The sequence below is a fragment of the Antedon mediterranea genome, chromosome 1 (genome assembly GCF_964355755.1).
Source record: "Antedon mediterranea chromosome 1, ecAntMedi1.1, whole genome shotgun sequence".
In the NCBI taxonomy this organism is placed as follows: domain Eukaryota; kingdom Metazoa; phylum Echinodermata; class Crinoidea; order Comatulida; family Antedonidae; genus Antedon; species Antedon mediterranea.
This window is the reverse complement of record NC_092670.1, coordinates 14,534,500-14,556,802: the sequence shown is the minus strand read 5'-3', so window position 1 is coordinate 14,556,802 and position 22,303 is coordinate 14,534,500. Positions and strand designations below refer to the sequence as shown.

General features: G+C 31.7%; 2 long non-coding RNA genes across 2 annotated transcripts; both read left to right on the top strand.

The window, feature by feature from the left end:
- Nucleotides 1–6,331: 6,331 nt before the first annotated feature.
- Nucleotides 6,332–7,218, top strand: LOC140057785 (uncharacterized). The gene is made up of 3 exons (XR_011846971.1): nucleotides 6,332–6,465; nucleotides 6,700–6,832; nucleotides 7,151–7,218. It is a non-coding gene; the product is annotated as an uncharacterized lncRNA (long non-coding RNA).
- A 7,574-nt stretch (nucleotides 7,219–14,792) lies between these two features.
- LOC140057779 (uncharacterized) lies at nucleotides 14,793–17,983 on the top strand. The gene is made up of 4 exons (XR_011846970.1): nucleotides 14,793–14,900; nucleotides 16,018–16,080; nucleotides 16,400–16,437; nucleotides 17,235–17,983. It is a non-coding gene; the product is annotated as an uncharacterized lncRNA (long non-coding RNA).
- The last annotated feature ends 4,320 nt before the right edge of the window (nucleotides 17,984–22,303 follow it).

Sequence of the window (22,303 nt, the reverse complement as noted above, 5' to 3'; positions counted from 1 at the left end):
ATAAGATATGGTGATGATGATTATAAATTCCAAAAGAGGAAAGAAAACCGAGAAAGACAACACAAAATGTATAAATGTGAACCTGAATATAATGTTAAGTTACGAAATAAAGCTAAACATAACTACAACATTGATTTGGGTTACCGAAAAACCAAAAAAGAAACCAAAAAGAATCGATACAACAATGATACAATGTTTAGGCATAAAACTATACAAAATAATAAACAAAGAAATAAGGAGAGGTATCACAATGATCCACAATTTCGACAAAATTTGAAGCAAATATTATCAGAGAAGTATTGTAATAACTCACAATTCAGAGAAAACCTTACCCAAAAAATGGCAGAAAAGTATCGGAGTAATTTTAAATTTCGACAAAACCTTAAGCATAAATTGGCAGAGAAGTATCGGAATAATTTGAAATTTCGGCAAAACTGTAAGCAGAAATTGGCAGAGAAGTATCGGAGTAATTTGAAATTTAGACAAAAATGCAAAGACGAATTGGCAGAAAAGTATAGGAATAATTTGAAATTTAGACAAAAATGCAAAGACAAATTGGCAGAAAAGTATAGGAGTAATTTGAAATTTAGACAAAACTGTAAACAAAAATTGGCTGAGAAATATCGAGGTAATTTAAAATTCCGTCAAAGGTGTAAGCAAAAGTGTAAGCAAAGATTTACAGAAAAGTATCATGGTGATGAAGGGTTCCGGAAAACAATCATGAAGAAAAATATGAAAAATCGGGAAAAAATCAAAACAGAAAACACTAATTTTAATATTGTTTTAGAAAACTTCAAGAAAACAGTTTCTCGTGGTCCTGAATATGTTTGTTGTGTTTGCTTTAAATTGTTATTCAAAGATCAAGTTATGAAGTGTATCAAAGCTAAATACAAAAATCAGGCTTGTATAAATGAAAAGTATTTGCATATTTGCAATAATGAAAGTAATAAACATTGTCAATTTGTCGAATCACCAAGGTGTTGTTTATGGATTTGTTTCACATGCCACAGGAAAATGTTAAACGGGAAAGTTCCTGCAGAAGCCAATTCAAACAATTTACAACTACACGATATTCCTCCTGAGCTCAGGTGTTTAAATAATTTAGAGCAGCATTTGATTGGATTAAACATTCCTTTTATGAAATTAATGAATTTACCTAAAGGTGGACAGCATGGAATACATGGACCTGTTGTATGTGTACCTTCAAATACTATTGAAACTGTTAAAATGCTGCCTAGACCACAGGTTGATGATCAATTAATATCCGTAAAATTGAAGCGAAAGTTGTCTTACAAAGGTTATTACAAATATAAATTTGTTAACACTGCCAATGTTATTCAAGCTCTTAAATATTTACAAGATCATAACAAGTGCTATTTTGATATAGCTATTAATGAAGAATGGCACAATTATTTATCTGAAGATTACATCGAAAGTGAAACTACTAATGAAGATGAAAACAATGAAGAAGAAGAAAGAGAAGAAGAAGTAGAAGATCGATTATGTGGTGTTACCTTTGATACAAGTCTTCAACCTGTTGACAGGCGACAGAATTTGGTTGATGAATATTTTAATGACATAATTTGTTGTGCACCATGTGAAAATAATAGTCCTATTGCATTGTTAAGTAATAAAAGCAATGAAGCAAAATCATTTCCAGTGTTATTTCCAACAGGACAACCAACATTCCATGATACGAGAGATGTTAAAATAACACTTGGACGTTATTTTCACAATAGATTAATGCATATAGATAACAGGTTTGCACAAAATACAGAATTCATATTTTATGCTCAATCTTTATATGAACTTCAACAAATTTTATCAAGTATTTCCATTGCATTGCGAAAAGGGTCAAGTAAAAAGGATGATTTTAGCAAAGTTACTGTATCCGATTTAAAAAATGTTACCAAAATTCAGGAGATTTTAAAATCTGATAGGGGTTATAAATTTCTAAAACAAATTCGTGGAACTCCACCGTACTGGCAAGCTACACAAAAAGATATAATAGCAATGGTTAGACAGATTGGAAAACCAACATTCTTTCTTTCATTCTCAAGTGCTGATTTCCGTTGGAAAGAAATAATGACGACATTGCTAAGTCAGTCTGGAGACCAAAGAAACATTGAAGAATTAGAATGGGCAGATAAATGTAATTTGTTGAAATCAAATCCAGTGACTGTTGCCAGAATGTTTGATAAACGCTTTCATACTTTTTTGAAAAATGTAATTTTGTCTGAAGCACAGCCTATTGGTAAAGTCGTAGATTATTTTTACCGAATTGAATTTCAAATGAGAGGAAGTCCACATGTTCATATGTTAGTATGGGTTGAAAATGCTCCTATTTTTGGTACAGATAAAGATATTGAAGTTATTAATTTTGTTGATAAATATATTTCTTGTGCTGTGCCATGTGAAACTGTAGATCCTGAACTGAATGAAATTGTTAAAAGTGTGCAAATTCACAGTAAAAGACATTCTAAATCATGTAAAAAAAAGGGAACAAATTGCAGATTTAACTTTCCCAGACAACCTTCTGGAAATACATTTGTTATGAGACCTACAATTGTGGATAAAGACAATGATGATAATGATGACAATAAAAAAGCAATGGAGCTGTTAACCTCAGTAAAAGATGCTGTGACTAATGAAGAAACATATAAAAATGCAATAGAACTTTTCCAAAGTTTAGGTATTACACAGAGTGCATTTGAGAAAGCAAATAATTGTGTAGCTACTGAGGAAAAGATTGTTATAAAGAGAAACCCTCAAGATGTGTGGGTAAATCAATATAATCCTTCCTTATTGAGAGCATGGAATGCTAATATGGATATTCAGTATATTACAAATGTATATGCATGTATTATTTACGTTATAGGATATATGTCAAAATCTGAACGTGAAATGGGTTTACTGTTAAATCATGCAGCATCAGAAGTAAAAGAAGGCAATGAAGATGCTAGGCAAAGTTTGCGAAAACTTGGTAATGTTTATATGAATAATCGAGAAGTGTCTGCACAAGAAAGTATTTATCGTGTTTGTAGTTTAAGATTAAAAGAATGTTCAAGGAAAGTTGAATTTATCCCAGTAGGACCTAATCCTGTCAGAATGAGTTTACCACTAAGTGTAATTAAAAACAAAGAAGATGATGATGTAAGTGCATGGTTGCCAAATAAGATCGACAAATATATAGCTCGACCTAATAGTTCTGAATTTAATAAAATGTGCCTTGCAAAATTTTGTTCGGAATATAGAATATTGAGTTCATCAGAAATGAAAGGAAACAAACAAAAAAAGAATGTATTTCAGTTAAAAAAACAGTTGGGATTCATCCAAAAAAGAACACGAACTAGTAATGCTATAGTAAGATACCCTCGATTTCCAATGGATACAGCACCTGAGAAATATTTTTTGAGTATACTTCAGTTATTTCTACCATTTCGAAAAGATGAACAGTTAAAACCTCCAAATTTTGAAACGTACGAACAATTTCATGAGGAAGGATGTGTGAAATTATGTGACTGTCAATTACAAACGGTAAAGTCAATAGTTTATGGAAACATGGAACAATATGAAAAAAGTGCTGATGATGTTGAAGAAGCACAGGAATGTTTATCAAAATTTGGACCACAAGAAGATGCATGGAGCCTATTATGTCCAGAAAGTGAAAAAGAAAGGTTAGACAACCCAAAGCCTAATGTAGAGGTTGATGATGAAGAAGATGAATTTTTCATTCCAGATTTTGGAATTCAAAAAAATCATACATCTAAAGTAGAGTCTAATTCATCTAATATTCCAAGACCAGAATTGAACAAAATGATTCGATCTTTAAATGAAAAACAACAACATATATTTTATAAGACAAGACAATGGTGTTTAGACAAAGCTAATGGTAAAAAACCTGAAGCATTTTACACTTTCATAACTGGTGGCGCTGGTACAGGAAAAAGTCATTTGGTAAACTGTATTTATAATGAAGCGACACGTATTCTTGGAAAAATTATGGAAAATCCCGATGATTTGTCAATATTGAAATTAGCTCCTACAGGAATCGCAGCATATAATATTAAAGGCCAAACAATTCATAGCGCTTTGTCTATCCCGATTAATATTTCACTTCCGTATCAACCACTTGGAGAAGAAAAAATAAGTGCACTTCGTAATCAGTTGCGTCAGTTGCAAATTGTTATTATAGATGAAATATCAATGGTAAATCAAAGGTTACTTTGGTATATCCACGGACGATTAAGGCAAATAAAACAAGTACGCAACGATAGTCCATTTGGTAACATTTCAGTAATTGCTGTTGGTGATTTTTATCAGTTACCCCCAGTGATGGGCAGTTCGTTATATAAAGACACATTGGAAAGCTCACTGTGGTTAGATAACTTTAAGCAAGTACAGTTAGACCAAATCATGAGACAAAAAGAAGATAAAGAATTTGCTTTATTGTTAAACAAATTGCGTACAAAAGAAAAACATGATTGTTTGTCTGATAACGATTTATTTGTTTTAAAATCACGTGAAACAGGGGAAGAATGTGAAGATGCTGTTCATATTTACCCACGCAATAAACAAGTTGATGAATGGAATAAAAAAATGTTGCACAAAATCTGTACAGACATTGTATGCATTGAAGCAGAAGATAGTGTAGTAAACGCCAAGAAACAGACCAAAATTTGTGACAAACCTCGGAATTCACGTCAAACTAGTTTACTAAATTATTTGTGGATTGCACTTAATGCCAGAGTGATGTTGATTAAAAATGTAGATGTTAAAAAAGGCTTGACGAATGGATGTATGGGACATGTTTATGAAATAGTCAAACCCAATAATAACGCCAAACCGGTATCTATTAAAGTAAAGTTTGATAATAATGAAATCGGTGTTCAGGCAATTGAAATGTTTAAAGAATCTATGGGGAATAAATATAGTCGAAAACAATTTCCTCTCAAATTAGCATATGCATGCACAGTTCATAAAGTCCAAGGATTGACAATGAATGAAGCAGTAGTTTGCCTTAAAAATACATTTGCACCTGGACAAGCATACGTAGCCCTCAGTCGTGTTACTTCAATATCTGGACTTACTATTGAACATCTTAATCCTAATTTGATTTATTGTGATCCAAACATAAAGAAATGCTTAAATAATATGGATTCATATGTACAATGTGAAAATCAAGGTCATGATTCGGATTCTAAATTTTCAATAATGTTACATAATATTCAAGGACTTAAGCAACATTTTGCTGATCTTCAGTGCAATGATTTGTTTATGAATTCTAGTATCATATGTCTGACTGAAACGTGGTTGAATAAAGATGAAGATGTTTTTGAAGTAAATATTCAGCCGTATAAATTGTATCACCAAGCAAGGTATGATTCGTATTCTAATAGAAATGATCTGAGTTCCAAATTGAAAAATCAGGCTCATGGCGGCGTTGCAGTGTATACCAAAAACACGTTTTCAAGCAGATTAAACATACCTAATTATGATATAGAAGCAGTTTCATTTTTAATAACAAGTCCAATTTCAGTTTCCGTGTCAGTAATTTATCGACCCCCAAGCTATGATATTAATCAATTCTGTCAAAATTTGAGAAAATATTTGGAAGAGTTACATAAAATGAGTACAAAATGTATTTTAATGGGTGATTTTAATGAAAATCTTTTCAAACAATCTTCCAGAGTGAAAAATTTAATGTCAGAGAATGAGTACCGACAACATGTTACATGTTCCACCACTGAAAACAATACATTGATTGATCATGTCTATAGCAAAGGTCTTGATTCAGTACAGGCTGAAGTAATTCCAATTTATTATAGCTATCATGAAGCCATTCACATTAAATTTTAATGGTTTTGGAATTATATTTCTGTGAATAGAATTCAGAATAGAATACTATAAAAAAAACTTTTTAAGAATTGAAAATAGAACTGGAAATCATGAAAAAAAACCCAATTTGATAAAAACAAGCTGAAAATAATTATGACTCTCTATGCACAAGGGGCAGCGAGTAATCTGTAACTTCAACCCATGTCATTCTCCTGTATAGGAAAATCAATATCTGGTGACTAAACACATTTTAATATTGTTTTTATGTGAGTTATTATTATAAATATTGTTCTGAATTTGAATATGCAATGTTGCAATCTGTGCACATAACAATTGTTCAATATTTACCGGTATTCAAATAATGTTAAAAATAAAAAGTTAAATTTCACAGAAGAAAATACGTTTTATTTTATACGATCACCAATACTCCATTAGGTCTATCCATAATTTCATTTGTATAATTGTTTTTTTATATTATTTTTTTATCTATCCAGGTCCACATGAAATTACTAATACAGTAATTTACTCATTTGGAAGAATAATCAATTATTATCTATGCAAGAGGGGCAGCGAATAATATGTAAGTTCAACTCATGTCATTCTCCTGTATAGGGAAAACAATATCTGGTGAGTCAACACATTTTAATCTTGTTTTTATGTGAGTTATATAATATTGTTCTGAATTTGAAAATGCAATCTTTCAATATCTACCGGTATTCAAGTAATGTTAAAAATAAAAAGTTACATTTTACAGAAGAAGAAAATACGTTTTGTTTTATACGATTACCAATACTTTATTAGGTCTATACATACTTTTTCAGTTGTATAATTGTTTTTAATAATTTTTTTCTATCTATCCAGGTCCACATGAAATTACTAATACAGTAATTTATTCATTTGCAAGAATAATCAATTTATTATCTATGCACGAGGGGCAGCGAATAATGTGTAACTTCAACCATGTTATTCTCCTGTATAGGAGAAACAATATCTGGTGAGTAAACACATTTTAATCTTGTTTTTATATGAGTCATATTATTATAAATATTGTTCTGAATTTGAATATGCAATGTTGCAATCTGTGCACATAATAATCTTTCAATATCTACCAATATTCAAGTAATGTTAAAAATAAAAAGTTACATTTTACAGAAGAAGAAAATACGTTTTGTTTTATACGATTACCAATACTTCATTAGGTCTATACATACTTTCAGTTTTTTTTTCTATCTATGCAGGTCCACATGAAATTACTTATACAGCAATTTATTCATTTGCAAGAATAATCAATTCATTTTGTTTTGGTTTTTAGGTGTACAATGGAATGGTTTCATCTCTTTAATTATAATGGGATCCGAATTTTTAGGCAGTCACTAATGCAGTCATTCGCTATTTAATAACATTTGTCTAAACGCGGCAAATTATTAAATTATTAATCATATTAATGGTTATTGTTAAAAAATAACAATCTTCTATAAATAGATCAATAAATATGTGTTTAATAAATCCACAACTAACAAATTAACATGTATATAATGTACTAAGTAAAATTACTGATCACCAACGTGTGCATGAACTACTGTATAGTATAAACAGCCTACTATAATTATTATGTTAACAATTTTGTGCAATTTGCAATAACCAATGTAAGCTTTTATAAATACACAGACTTTATACATATTTGTGTGTTTTTTTTATTTTGTTTGAAATAAAAGATTATTTTTAACAGTTATGGTGTGGTGATATTAGTTTTATCAGAAATATTATATCTATTGGAGCAAGTTTCACTGGTAACTGAGATAATTGATCAGATCAAATCACAGAGCAGAGAAGACAAGAAATTGTTATTGTTATTATTCACACATGTAACTGGTTGTATTGTAGTATATTTTGGTGTATAGAACTGAAATTACGGGAACAACATTGTTTGATGTCATAAAAATGAAACATAAAGGTATGTCCATTTTCGGAAAATAATTCATCTCAGCGAGAACATAATACATTTAATTTAAAAAAGAAATTTGGCAGGTACAACTGAGATTTGTAATATGTTGAAGTAATGAAATATGAAAAAAACAAATAAAACTCCCACCTTTCCAATTACTATTACCTTAGCATGACCCCATAGCATGATCAAACAGCATTCGATAGGAAAATTGTTCTGAGCAACAACATGTTGACATTTTGAGGAAATTCAGGTAGGTAGAAGTGAGATTTTAATGAATTGTGTCTATTTTGTGTCATACGTCTAATATATATTACAGTGAAGCATACAAAATATTACGAGACCCATATTTTTATTCTAATTTTACATTTTTTTTACTTGATGACGTCATTAAAATAAAACATGAAGGTAAGAACTTTATAGAATAATTATCTAAATAATTATATTCTTAGAAGTTGAAGAATGTTGGGCACGCTGGCAAGTAATATGCCATCCTATGAGTATGACATAAATATAGTTACAGTGCTGACAGCATATTACAGAATATACTGTATATGTTATATAATTTAATTATCTATTAAATAATTAATACAATTTTGAAGGATTTTGGAAACATAAAACTGAGATGCGCTCTAATCTGACTTATTGAATTCCACTGGCCATATGATGACGTCATGACATAGATAGACAAAATATGTAATTGAATTCAAATCTGCTCTATTCAATTTCTACGTAATTTTTGCGTAGCAAGCCATTTTTATCATGACAAAAGTTGCTAAATATTATGAAATACACGTAAAGTTTGTGTTGAGAATTTAAAAGCAACCATAAATTCCATAAAATCGCGCATAACTTGCGCTGCTCGACTCTAAAATCATTTAACGAAGCTTATTGCCATCTACAGCTACAGGTCAATCTTATGACAAAGTTATACAATCTTATGTTGGCCAGAATTTGAGATACGCTGCGGAAAAATTTCGTGGAAAGAAAGAAGAATATAGAAAAATAAAAAAAATAAATTTTAATTCGTTATTACGGACGAGTTAGATTATCCGCCGCGAAAACGCCACGTGCACGTCATACGTTAGAATATTGCGCACAGAAAAACGATTATGCCATTGAAACAATTTCAGTGCGCTCTCTATTTTGTGTCACATCTAAGTATATACAGTATACACTATATACTGTATACGTACTACATACAGTGCAGTATAGGTGAAAACAAGTGACAAAAGTTATTGACGCTTTTGCACATAAAGACGTCATAAAAAATTTTAAATGGTGAATCATGCGAAAGATAATTGATTGACCTAGACAATATAAAAAAATTGAGGGCAATGGAATACGGATAAGTGGAGATGCGCTCTATTAAATGTGATGAGCTATGACGAAAGAGACAAAAATCCTATAATTTATATTCGAGTGGCCATACGATGACGTCACAATGTCCGGTTAGACATATTCATGCATGATTCGATATCTACAACTCATCTACTTCCAGAATATGTAATTTTAAAAAAGTTTACCACGTAGTTTAGAATCTATGACTTTTTTTAAAAAGGCATAATTTCACGAATTTTTTAACTTTTTCTTCAAAAACGCGAGCAAATTTTTCAATTCTACGTGCTCGTATGACGTGATTTTAAGTCAAAATTGTTTGAAAGTTGGTAAATTTACTAAAAAAGACAGGAAAAAATAAAATCAAGCAAAAAAAAGATGTTTTTGCGCAACGTGCGCATGCGCGCGTTAAAAACTTGCGCACGTGTGGGAATTTTTGAAATGCTCAAAATGACCTGAAACGCGTAGAAAGTTGATTAGAAATTGATTTTTCGCATTTTGAAATTTTAAACGCGCGTGCGCGCGTAACTTTCTGCGCAACCTGCCATTTTTAATCTATAGAAAGTTTGCGCATGATATGACTTAAATTTTCACCAAGTTTCAATACAAAATGACTTTTGGCTTTTAATCTATGATCAATCAGTTAAATTCATAAAATCGCGCGTAACTTACGCTGCGCAACTCCGAAATCGTCCAAAAGCTTGGCTGCACATCTACAGCTATAGGTCAATCTTATGACAAAGTTATACAATCTAATGTTGGCCAAAATTAGAGATATACGACCAACAAAATTCGTGGAAAGAAAGAAGAACATAGAAAAAAAAAAAAAAAAAAAAAAAAGATCCTGACAATAACAAGGGGTTATCCGCCAAGTGCGGATAACCAAAAAAAAAAAAAAAAAGATCCTGACAATAACAAGGGGTTATCCGCCAAGTGCGGATAACCAAAAAAAAAAAAACTAGATTTGAACTCGTCACTACGGACGAGTTAGGTTATCCGCAGCGCAAAAGCCACGTGCACGTCATACGTTAGAATATTGCGTGCAGAAAAACGATTATGCCACTGAAAAAAATGTTAGTGCGCCCTCTATTTTGTGTCACGTTTAAGTATATACGGTATACACTATATACTGTATACGTACTACATACAGTGTAGAATAGGTGAAAATAAGTGACCAAAGTTATTGACGCTTTTGGACATGATGACGTCATAACAATTTTAAAAATGGTGAATCAATCGAAAGATAATTGATTGACCTAGACAATATATAAAAATGGGGGAAAATGGAATACGGATAAGTGGAGATGCGCTCTATTAAATGTGATGAGCTATGACGAAAGAGACAAAAATCCTATATTTGATATTCGTGTGGCCATACGATGACGTCACAATGTCCGGTTAGCCAAATCGATGCATGATTCGATATCTACAACTCATCTACATTCAGAATATGTAATTTTAAAAAAGTTCACCACGTAGTTTAGAATCTATGACAGTTTAAAAAAAGGCATAATTTTGACAAATTTTTGAACTTTTTCATCAAAAATGCGCGTAAATTGTTTAATTCTACGTGCTCGTATGACGTGATTTTAAGTTGAAATTGTTTGAAAGTTGGTAAATTTACTAAAAAAGACAGGAAAAACAAAAATCAAGCAAAAAAATGATGTTTTTGCGCTACGTGCGCACGCGCGCGTAAAAAAATTGCGCACGCGTGGGAATTTTTGAAATGCTCAAAATGACATGAAACGCGTAGAAAATTGATTAGAAATTGATTTTTCGCATTTTGAAATTTCAAACGCGCGTGCGCGCGTAACTTTTTGTGAAGCATGCAATTTTTAATCCATAGAAAGTTTGCGCATTATATGACTTAAATTTTCACCAAGTTTCAATACAAACAAACTTTTAGGTTTTATTCTATGATCAATCATTGAAATTCATAAAATCGCGCGTAACTTACGCTGCGCAACTCGGACGCGACTGAAAACCATATTACGACATCTTCAGATAGAGGTCAATCTTCTGATAAAGTTATACAATGTTATGTTAAGAAGATTTAGAGATACACTAGCAACAAAATTTGTGGAAAGAAAGAAGAAAATAGAACTAGATTTGAACTCGTCACTACGGACGAGTTAGGTTATCCGCAGAGCAAAAGCCACGTGCACGTCATACGTTAGAATATTGCCCAGAGAAAAACATTATGCCATTGAAAAAATGTTAGTGCGCTCTCTATTTTACGTCACGTCTAAGTATACACGGTATACACTATATATTGTATACGTACTACATACAGTTCAGAATAGGTGAAAATAAGTGACCAAAGTTATTGACGCTTTTGGACATGATGACGTCATCACAATTTTAAAAACGGTATATCATGCGAAAGATAATTGATTGACCTAGACAAAATAAAAAAATTGAGGGAAATGGAATACGGATAAGTAGAGATGCGCTCTATTAAATTTGACGAGCTATGATGAAAGAGAAAAAAATCCTATATTTTGTATTCGGGTGGCCATACGATGACGTCACAATGTCCGGTTAGCCATATCGATGCATGATTTGTTATCTACAACTAATCTACTTCCAGAATCTGAAATTTTAAAAAAGTTCGCCACAGAGTTTAGAATCTATGACTGTTTTAAAAAAGGCATAATTTTGACGAATTTTTGAACTTTTTCATCAAAAACGCGCGCAAATTGTTCAATTCTACGTGCTCGTATGACGTGATTTTAAGTCGAAATTGATTGAAAATTGGTAAATTTACTAGAAAAGGCTGAAAAAACAAAAATCAAGGAAAAAAAAGATGTTTTTGGGCTAAGTGCGCACGCGCGCGTAAAAAAATTGCGCACACGTGGGAATTTTTTAAATGCTCAAAATGACCTGAAACGCCTAGAAAGTTGATTAGAAATTGATTTTACGCATTTTGAAATTTTAAACGCGCGTGCGCGCGTAACTTTCTTTAAAACATGCCATTTTCTCTCCATAGAAAGTTAGCGCATGATATGACTTAAATTTTCACCAAGTTTCAATACAAAAAAACTTTTAGTTTTTATTCTATGATCAATCATTGAAATTCATAAAATCGCGCGTAACTTACGCTGCGCAACTCGGACGCGACTGAAAACCTTATTACGACATCTTCAGTTAGAGGTTAATCTTCTGATAAAGTTATACAATGTTATGTTAAGAAGATTTAGAGATACACTAGCAACAAAATTTGTGGAAAGAAAGAAGAAAATAGAAAAAAAAAGAGAAAAAGAAAAATAAAAAAAAAAAAAAGATCCTGACAATAACAAGGGGTTATCCGCCAAGTGCGGATAACCAACTAGACTTGAACTCGTCACTTCGGACGAGTTAGGTTATCCGCAGCGCAAAGGCCACGCGCACGCCACACGTCAGAATATTGCGCGCAGAAAAACGATTATGCCATTGAAAAAAAATTTAGTGCGCTCTCTATTTTGCGTCACGTATAAGTATATACGGTATACGCTATATACTGTATAGGTACTACATACAGTGCAGAATAGGTGAAAATATGTGACCAAAGTTACTGACGCTTTTGCACATGATGACGTCATAGAAATTTCAAAAAATGTGAATCATGCGAAAGATAATTGATTGACCTAGACAATATAAAAAAATTGAGGGAAATGGAATACGGATAAGTGGAGATGCACTTTATTAAATGTGACGAGCTATGACGAAAGAGAAAAAAATCCTATATTTTATATTCGAGTGGCCATACGATGACGTCATAATGTTCGGTTAGCCATATTCATGGATGATTTGATATCTACAACTCATCTACTTCCAGAATCTGTAATTTAAAAAAAGTTCACCACGTAGTTTATAATCTATGACTTTTTTAAAAAAGGCATAATTTTCACGAATTTTTGAACTTTTTCATCAAAAACGCGCGCAAATTTTTCAATTCTACGTGCTCGTATGACGTGATTTTAAGTCGAAATTGTTTGGAAGTTAGTAAATCTACTAAAAAAAGACAGGAAAAACAAAAATCAAGCCAAAAAATGATGTTTTTGCGCTACGTGCGCACGCACGCGTAAAAAATTGCGCACGCGTGGGAATTTTTGAAACGCTCAAAATGACATGAAACGCGTAGAAAGTTGATTAGAAATTGATTTTTCGCATTTTGAAATTTTAAATGCGCGTGCGCGCGTAACTTTCTGCGCAACCTTCCATTTTTAATCCATAGAAAGTTTCCGATTAATATGACTTAAATTTTCACCAAGTTTCAAACCAAAATTACTTTTGGTTTTTAATCTATGATCAATCATTGAAATTCATAAAATCGCGCGTAAGTTACGCTGCGCAACTCGGACTGGACCGAAAACCTTATTACGACATCTTCAGATAGAGGTCAATCTTCTGATAAAGTTATACAATGTTATGTTAAGAAGATTTTGAGATACACGCGCAACAAAATTCTGGGAAAGAAAGAAGAAAAAAGAAAAAAAAGACTAGATTTGAACTCGTCACTACGGACGAGTTAGGTTATCCGCATCGCAAAAGCCACGCGCACGCCACACGTTAGAATATTGCGCGTAGAAAAACGATTATATCATTGAAAAAAAATTTAGTGCGCTCTCTATTTTGCGTCACGTATAAGTATATACGGTATACGCTATATACTGTATAGGTACTACATACAGTGCAGAATAGGTGAAAATATGTGACCAAAGTTACTGACGCTTTTGCACATGATGACGTCATAAAAATTTCAAAAAATGGTAAATCATGCGAAAGATAATTGATTGACCTAGACAATACAAAAAAATGGAAGGCAATGGAATACGGATAAGTGGAGATGCGCTCTATTAAATGTGATGAGCTGCTATGACGAAAGAGACAAAAATCCTATATTTTATATTCGAGTGGCCATACGATGACGTTAAAATGTCCGGTTAGCCATATTGATGCATGATCCGATATTTACAACTCATCAACTTCCAGAATATGTCATCCACAAAAAGTTGACCGTGTAGTTTAGAATTTATGACTGTTTAAAAAAAAGCATAATTTTGACGTATTTTTGAACTTTTTCATCAAAAACGCGCGCAAATTGTCAAATTCTTCGTGCTCGTATGACGTGATATTAAGTCGAAATTGTTTTAAAATTGGTAAAATTACTAGAAAATGCTGGAAAAACAAAAATAACGCTACATGCGCACGCGCGCGTAAAAATGCACGCGCGTGGGAATTTTTATATGTTTAAAATGACATGAAACGCGTAGAAAATTGATTAGAAATTGATTTTTCGCGTTTTTAGATTTTAAACGCACGTGCGCGCGTAACTTGGCGTGAAACATGCCATTTTTCCATAGTCAGTTAGCGCAAGATATAAATTAAACTTTAAATTGTTATATGGTTTCGATCTATGTTAAATACGCGAATTTCGTAAAAACGCGCGTAAGTCATGTTGCGCAACTCTGAAGTCATTTAAAAATAGGAGGTGCACAACTTCACGTAAATGCCCATATGCTGTCAAAGTTATGAAATGTTATGTTCACACGTTTTAGAGATACGCGATGCACAACTAATTTCCGTTATTCGTTACATATTGGTAATTTTGGCGAGGATTGCATGCCATACTTCATGTGTTGATAATTCCATGTTGGTTTGTACAGAGTCGTTCTGATACAAGATACAAGAAAACTTTATTAACTTTGATAATACTGTATTACAAATACTATTTTATATATAACGAATATTAAGAAATAACAAACTTGATAACATACTCAAGTTTGTTTAGAAATAGGTAAGAAATTATGTGGATTGTTTAATTTGTAGTTGTTTTGTAATTTCTACTTACCCTCTAGGCTAGCTAGGCCTATGATATAGAGGCATGTGTTTAGTGTGCTATACGCCATACGGGAAGGCTGTAGTTTGAGAGATGACAAACGTCGTGAAGTTTTTCTGCCCGATGGCTTCCGGAGCAGCACGACAATCGTGTATGGCCTGATGTGTATGTTAAATATGAACAAATAGGTCTACTACACAGTGTACCTAGGCCTAGCCTGTTTTTAGTAGGACTAAACGGCGCTAGTTTCCTTTTGCACCTTGGATATATATTAACTTTAGTTTTTAGTTTATAAGTTCTTAATTAAAGAGAAGAAACAACGACTCGTTGAATGAGCTTACAATTATAGCATGTTGTAGGTCCTAGTAGTAGTGTAGGTCAGTTCCCTTTCGCACCTGTCTTATGTCATTGTTACAAATATTGGCGCTAGTTCCGTTTCGCACCTGTCATTTATTTCGACTCAAAATTTGTTTAGGCCTAGTAACTTTATTGTGAGTACCACAACTTAGAATTAGGCCGCAAAAATACTTTTACGAAGAAGATCACACAAAAAGTAACAAATAAATTATTTTAATTGATGAATGTACAGACGTGCTTATCGCACATCGGTTAGTGAATTTTGCGTTCAATGTTGTTGTTTCTATGGAGCGCCAAAAGAGCAATCATAATAGAGAGCTGAAAACTCAATATAATGCGTATATTTAATGCATTTATTAGTGAAAATTACGTTCAATTTTAATATATTTTGCCAATGTCAATTGGCGCTTCATAGACACAACAACATTGAACATGGCGTAGGCCTATGCGAAATTCACGAACCGATGTGCGAGAAACACGTCTGTAAATTCATCAATTTAAAGGATTTATTTTTTACTTTTTGTGTGATCTCCTTCATAAAAGTATTTGAGGCCTAATTCTAAGGTGTGGTACTCACGATAAAGTTACTAAACAAATTTTGAATCGAAATAAATGACAGGTGCGAAACAGAACTAGCGCCCAAATGTTGTGGCTGTTTTGATCACAATTTGTATTGATTTTTATAATATATTTTATAGAATATATTTTTGTCTTGTAGCTGTTGGAAGAGATAAACAATAGTGTAATAACATTGTTTTTACTTCATAATCTCTAGAATATCGTAAGTAGTGTACATAAATTAAAATAAATAATTTGTAGAGATGATTAATGGCCTCATGATTGGGAGTGAACTGTTGCCTTTTATTTTTTAGGCATTATTTTCTATTATGAAACATTTACATAATTCAGATTTTATTGTTTGTGATTAAAATATTAAATGAAATTAGCATTGAGACCACATGTAATCAGCCGGCCCATACCCAAAGTCATTTTGAGGAAATTTCTTAATTTTTCAGACATTGATTAAGAAGCATGTTGATTTGGAAAAAGTGTTTATGTTGTTTATTGCCATTATTAATGTTTTTACTTGTATTTTTTAGATTGTAGAAAATATAGGCCTACAGTGTCAGCTACAGCTGTGAGTATTAGTAGATTATCTGTTAAACGGAGAAAACATATTTTCCTTACTTTGTGAACTGTTGCCTGTTATTTTGTAGGCATTTTCTATTATGAAACATTTACATAATTCAGATTTTATTGTTTGTGAATATTAAATGAAATTAGCATTGAGACTACATGTAGGCCCTAATCAGCCGTCTCATACCCAAAGTCATTTTGAGGAAATTTATTAATTTTTCAGACATTGATTAAGAAGCAATTACACCCCTTGATACAGTTAATATCAAGATGTGGTAAAACAAATACATTACAAATTGTTAAAAATGCAAAATAAAGTTTACATCATTTAAAATCGATAAAATCTACTACAGGTACCATGAAATGTGTTATACAGTATTTTGTGTATTATGAGTCACGTGTGCTGCCGATTAATCATTATTCATTTTACATGATACCTATGACAGGGCCTTATTAAAAAAAATACATTAGTTTTTGTAGTTTATTTTAACCTATAAAAAAAATTGGGTTATGTAAAAGATACCAACTAGAATCATATAGTTTGGACTACATTATTTTCAAGTTATGACTCACAACATAGTATGTTTCTTTGATCTATCATCTTTAACGACTAATGAGTTTAATTAAGCGATTAAATTGCACAAAGATTGTGAAGTGAATGATTATATCATGCGTATTACAATTATGCTGCTTGAGCATGCCTACTAATACTATGCAAGAATTTTCTCTTATAAGTCATGGGGTAGAGAAAAAATATATATAACATTATTAATAATTTTTCTTTCTCTTTTATTGCAGAGTTTTGAAGAATTAATCCGCTGGGTCTCAGAAGAGACCCGGATCTCCGAAAGAGATCCTGCTCTCCGAAAGAGAGTACCAACGAGGATTAACCGATTATAAGTATTACAAAACAGCAACAACGAAAGCAAATTTAAAGCAAAATCTCCACTGGATGAATTATTTTAAGCAAAATCTCCACTGGATGAATAAAACGAAATCTCAAATCTTTTTATAGACAGCAGTCTATTATCTATCTATCTATCTAAATCTATCTATCTTTCTATTATCTATAGAAACTTTATCAAGGCTTTTGCAGAACCAAAAAAGTTAGGCGTAGTGAATATAAACATTAGTTGTCTCGAAACACAATTTGGAAAGATAAATATAAGTTTAGCAGGAAAAAAAACATATTTGTATAAAGTAATTACGAAGTAGAATACATCAATTGTATAGAATTTGAAAACAATTTCTGGATTTGATTAACCATACATAATGGATACACTATTAATAACCTTTATTATTGGTATGTTGTTTTTAATGTTCTTCTTAATGTTATGGTGCTTTTTTAAGAATAATAAAGAAAATACAAATAAAGAGTACAATAATGTCAATACAGCTGGTAATGTTGATAGTGGTATTATAGATACAACAGAATTTGAAACAGTCATTGATGAAATCTTGGACCTACTTGACCAATGTTGTTTATCTAAGAATGTCAAAGACATGAGCACTATAAAACTGGAAAATGATGATACATGTAATGTCGATTGTGAAGTTATCAAAGATACAACGGAATTTAAAGAAATAATTGATGATATCATAAACATATTATCTTATGGTACAGAGGTCATTTCAGAGTTTGATGATACATGCGATTTGTGTAGTATTGAAGTGAAAGCAGACGACAATTGCATAACATGTGACTGTTGTAGTCAATATTTTCATGTGAAATGTGTAAGAGATGTTTTTGAAGACAAACTATGTAATTCCAGGGTAATTTGGATTTGTTCAACGTGTGGGAATAGTAATTTTGTTGATAACATGTTGGGTGAAATAGGTATTCCCTGTCATTTCAATAGATATACGATTCTAGAACCTGATGAATCTGTCACTGCAGACTTTCCAGAATTAACGAAAAATAAAGAAAAACGTTGTAATAATGCCAAATTAAAATGTCAACAAACAGGAAGTGAAGATTTACTTGGTAGTGATTGGATGAGGGTAAGATCAAAGAAAAGAACCGACAGAAAAAAAAGATGTAAAAATAGAGGAAATAAGAAAAGGAGAAAGCGGGTTATAAATGGTATTAGTATAGAACCAGGTGTAAAATATATTGGCAAAGGTGTAAAAGATTTCTATGAAAGACGAAATAATAACAAAATGGAATGGAATATGAATACAAATACTTACAGACAATACAACAAAGAAAATGCTAAAACGAATGTATTGGGAAATTCACAAACAATAATTGACGACAGTGGTAGGCCTATGTGCGATGTTTTGAAAAATACAAAAGTAACACACGGAATACAACAACAATCAGGTGGTGGTTCGAAACGTTTACGAAATAACAATGGTCGTTTTGTCAAAACTAAGAAGATTGATAACAAAAAAGAACAAGGTAATGTGGACCTGAATTTAAAGAATGATTGCGATACTATGGAACGGTTTGACAAAAATATAAAGAACATGGGTAATAATGACAATTCAGAAACGAAAACTGACGAGGATTTTAAAATTAAATGTACTGTAGAAAACGACAACGCAGCGACCGACGATCTGAAAGCACAAAATAATAGCAAAATGATTGACAGAAGTAGAATAATTGATAGTAATGGTACAGATCATAAAAATCAAACATGTGCAAGTTGTGAATTTGAGAAAAATGAAGTATTGATAATTGATGACGGATGCAAAAAAGCAGTGACTGAAAAAATTAGGTCCCATACTAAACCTAAATGTGACCAACATACTATCGATGTGGATATTGAAGTTTTAACAAAAAATAATTTTTCGGAAGAATTGATAATCGATAATGTACCAAAACAAAAAAATACACGAAAAAAGCAGAAAACACAATCAATAAATGAATTACAAGTATATAATAGTAATGAAAATATAACTGTAGCACAGGGTAATTTTAATCAAGGAAATTATAGATTTGGCTTCGCAAGTGGTAAACAGTGTGTTGCAAATAGTCTTGTAGCTATTCTTTATTCTACAAAGAGGAATGGAAATGAATTTTACACCAAAGACCTTGATACAATATTGACTCTTGGAAACGAGTTGTACTGTTACATTCAGAAAGATTCCACTATGCACGAGGACCTTTTAATGATTTCTGAACTGCCGAAAGAATTGGATATCTTGGATAACACATTTGTAATATCTCCCAAAGAATCAGTTTTTGGCATAATAGATGGGAATCTCGAATTTATGGCTGAATATGGAGCCTTGTCATTAAACCAATCTCTTGAAAAAGAATTACACCAACATGATGCATTTTTTATGAATTTCAACAGAAGCACATTTTCTATTATCAAACGTGTAAATGGATTTCTTATATTTGATCCACATGCAAGAGATCGATTTGGTTGTGTTAGTGAACATGGAAAGAGTATTTTACTTTACAGTCCATCTTGGCAAGGTGTGTACGATTATTGTATAAGATTAGCAAGGTCAATGAACTGTAATTTACATGAAACCGAGTTTGAACTGACTGGTGTAAATATTGAAAATAAGTCTATGATGTTATGTTCCGCTTCTGTGCTCGATGATAATTGTGAACAAAGCAACTTGGGAAACGTCGATGTTGATGAACCTAGTACGTCTTATCAGTATAAATGTAGTACAAGATTACCAGACAAGAATATTGATTATAAAGTTAAAGGCAAAACACATAATAAAGAAGGTCATGTCTCATCAAGTAATGAATGGCAAAGTGATAGTGATATTGAAATTGTTAATGTTCAGTATGGAGAGAGACCTGGCAAGAATTTTAAATTTATTCCAATCTCAGAAGCACAAAAGAAAAACATGTGTAAAGAAGTAGGCATTCATTGTGAACATACCGATATGAATTGTGGTATTAACAGAGCTAGTCAGATTGGACATCCTCTTCAAATTACGAATATTACAGGTGATGGTAATTGTTTTTATCGTGCAATTTCATACATTATTTCTGGGACTGAAGATAATCATTTACTTTTAAGAAGAGCAATTACTAATCATTTATTGGAAACTGATGACTTATTTATTAATACATTTAGTCACGAATATAGATCAGTTAAGGAATATGTGTTTAAAAAAAGAGTAATGGATAATGGAACGTGGGCATCCAATACTGAAATAAGTGCAATGGCAAACTTGCTTAATACAGATATTTATTCATTTAATGATCAACTTTTGACGTGGCAATTGTTTTCTGCTAAAAAGCCGGGAAGAATTGATGATGTTACAACTGACAATGGTATATATATTTTGTACACCATGAATGTGCATTTTAATGTAGTGGAATCTGTCAATGTCAGTCAAAATAATTTTCAAGAAACAACAGGACAAGTTGATATGGATGTGACATCTCAAAAGAATTATACAACACAGAAACGAAAGCAAATGAGAAAAGAATGTCACACATTTGAAGACAAAGAACCAAAACACAAAAAGAGTAAAAGTGTTGAGGGACCTTGTTCTGGAAATGAAGTAAAAACATTTAGAAGGAAAAGAAAAATATCTTATGAAAATAGAAAGCAAAAAGAAAAGAATCGTCAGAGAATGAAAAGAAGAAGAGAAGAAAAAGATTATTCAATAAAAAAAAATGAAAATAGAAACAAATATCAAAGTGATCCTGCATACAGAGAAGAAAAGAAACGTAAAGTAAAGGAGGCACAACAAGTAAGATATGCTGATGATGATTATAAATTCCAAAAAAGGAAGCAAAACAGAGAAAGACAACACAAAATGTATAGATGTGAACCTGAATATAATATAAAAGTACGAAATAAAGCGAGACATAACTACAATATTGATTTGGATTATCGAACAACCAAACAAGTCAACATTCTGTTAAATTATAAATGTAATGAAAAATTTGCGCAAAATTTGAAAGAAAAATTGAAGAATAGATACAATAATGATATAATATTTAGACATAAAACTAGACAAAATAATAAACAAAAAAATGCAGAAAAGTATCACATTGATTCAAAATTCAGACAAAATTTGAAGCAAAAATTAGCAGCGAAGTATCGTAATAATTCAAAATTCAGAAAAAACGTTACGCAAAAATTGGCAGAGAAGTATCGGAGTAATTTGAAATTTCGTCAAAACTGCAAACAAAAATTGGCAGATAAGTACCGGAGTAATTTGAAATTTCGTCAAAACTGCAAACAAAAATTGGCAGATAAGTATCGGAGTAATTTGAAATTTCGTCAAAACTGCAAACAAAAATTGGCAGATAAGTATCGGAGAAATTTGAAATTTCGTCAAAACTGCAAACAAAAATTGGCAGATAAGTATCGAAATAATTTGAAATTTCGTCAAAACTGCAAGCAAAAATTGGCAGATAAGTATCGGAGTAATTTGGAATTTCGACAAAACTGTAAACAAAAATTGGCAGAAAAATATCAAGGTAATTTAAAATTTCGTCAAAGTATTAAGGAAAGGTGTAAGCAAAGATTTGCAGAAAAGTATCATGGTGATGAAGAGTTCCGAAAAAATATTATGAAGAAAAACATGAAAAACAGGGAAAAAAAGAAAAAAGAAAACAGTAATTTTGAGTTTGTTTTAGAAAATTTCAGGGAAACAGTTTCTCGTGGTCCTGAATATGTTTGTTGTGTATGCTTTAAAATGTTATTTAAAGATCAAGTTATGAAGTGTACCAAAGCTAAGTACAAAAATAAGGCTTGTATAAATGAAAAGTATTTGCATATTTGCAACAATGAATGTAATAAACCTTGTCAATTTAACGAATCACCAAGATGTCGTTTATGGATTTGTTTTACATGCCACAGGAAATTGTTAAACGGGAAAGTTCCTGCAGAAGCCAATTCAAACAATTTACAACTACACGATATTCCTCCTGAGCT